This window comes from Pygoscelis adeliae, unplaced genomic scaffold, assembly GCF_000699105.1.
Source record: "Pygoscelis adeliae isolate BGI_AS28 unplaced genomic scaffold, ASM69910v1 Scaffold564, whole genome shotgun sequence".
Lineage (NCBI taxonomy): Eukaryota > Metazoa > Chordata > Aves > Sphenisciformes > Spheniscidae > Pygoscelis > Pygoscelis adeliae.
Genome location: NW_008824600.1, coordinates 16999 through 19011, shown reverse-complemented (window position 1 = coordinate 19011; position 2013 = coordinate 16999).

Here is a 2013-nt window from a genome sequence, read left to right as displayed (position 1 = left end):
AAGCCCTCCTCCTTTGCATTGCAAAGAGCCGGGTGGGCTGATCTTCCCCAGCACCGGCCAAATTCACAACAAAATAAATAAGAAGGAGAAGGAAAATTACTCCTGAAAGGGAGCATGGTGATGCGCTGAACTGTGACTGCTGCTTCAGAGGGGGAGATGCTCACCTCGGAGAGGAACTCCATGTGCTGTCCATGTCTCAACCCCCTGGCGTGTCCCCACCGGGGTACCCCATCCTGCACGGTGCTGGGCAGCATCTCCCAGAGCCCTCCTGCTTTTTCTGTCTTCTTGTGGTCAGGCACGTCATGCCAGCACCAAGGATGTGGGGAACAGATAAATAGATCCCAAACTGCTAAGAATTATCCCCCCCCCTTTTTTTTTTTACAGATGGGGAAACTGAGGCAAGCAGCCACCGTGCACCTTGCCGTGGAGCAAGGAAGTGTTGGACTTTGTCATCTCCCCAGAAAGGCGAAAGCCACCGAAGGGCCATAAATCTCCGTGAGGGTTAAAGAAGGAGAAGCAAGAGACTCCAGCTAGCGTGCGGAATTCATTCATCCTCAGCCAGGCTGGCAGGCGGAGCAGAAAATCTGCGATTATATTCGAGGTCCTAATCAAGTTTGGGAGCGTCCAGTGGCTGGTCATACGGAGCCGCCGTCGCTGAACGGCTTTTATCACTCCAGACGCTTCTGCTGACACGGAGTGATTTGTTTTGCAAGGGATGCTCCCTGGGCAGGGATCAGGGGAAGGCTGAGCTAATGCTGCCTGACATACTTCGTTTAGGAGAGGAGACGAGGAGGAGAGGAAAGCTGGGAATGCCTCCGGGGAGGAAAGACCTCCCGTGCTGGAAAGGGCAGTGCGGGGGTGTTGGGATGCCGGTGGTATCCAAAGCCCAGCATCCCAGTCCAGGGCTGACCGGGATGCTAAAAGTCGTGGTTCCCAGGCTCTGGCAAGGAAGAGCTGGCAGAGCTGAGGGGGTTTCATTATCATTTGGTTGGCCCGGGACATCTTAAAAGGCCGAGCATGATGACGAAGCATAGATGTCCCTCTCCATCTTTATGAGACATCGAAGCATGTTTATCGCTATATATTTTAAGCCAAACATTGCTCTCCAGCTGAAACAGCAGAGGTATTCAACGCTTCCTATTTTAGATGGACAGGGCAGTCTTTAGGGCAAAAATTGTCTTGCAGAGGGAATTCATTGCTTGCGGCGAGGGCGAGAGGAGATGGAGAAGGCCGAGCAATGCAGTCACGTCAGCGCTGGCTTAGCTTGCGACGGCGCTTCTGCAAAATGAGGGACAAAAGGCGATCCCTGCAAAAATTCAGAGCAACTCGACGCCTATCCTCAATTCATTTCACCCAGTAGCAAAAATCTGGGAAGAACTCAGCCTTGTTTTCCTAAATATCATTGCGGAGGAGGAGGGCTGGCCATGCCCGCCTGAGCATCCCCATCCCGCTCCCCGTCTCAGCTTGGGGGGTGGTTTGGGTACCCAGGAGCCTGCGGGGTCCCTGTCCCCTTTTGCCACCTGATAACCTGGCAAAACCCCTTCTCCTCCGCAAGCAGCCGCCTTTTCGGCAGCGACGGCAGCCCCAGCAGCAGCAGCAAGGGGAGGATTCATCTTGTTTCACTTGCCGTAAGGTACCCGGAGGTACCTGCTACATCCTCGTGACGATGCCATAGGCACCAGCTCACGATTTATCCCAAACCGACCGAGGGATTGTTCCGCAATGAATTTGTCAGGATTAATTACACCGCGTCCCTGCTGAGATTTTTAACGAGATTATGCTTCCCGAGCCTCGCTGCTTCGCTTTCTCCTCCTCCTCCTCTTCCCTTTCCGTTTCAAAGCACGTTGCATGCAGCAGGATTTGTTTTCGAGGTGGTTATTTTTTCCCCTGTGATGCTGGTGAGGAGGAACTAGCAGCGGGGTGGGCAGCAGCTCCATCACGGGGTACGTCACCCCAGGCTGGGGGAACGAGTTCCTGGGGAATTGCCCTTCTCTGGGCAATGCTTCAGCTCCT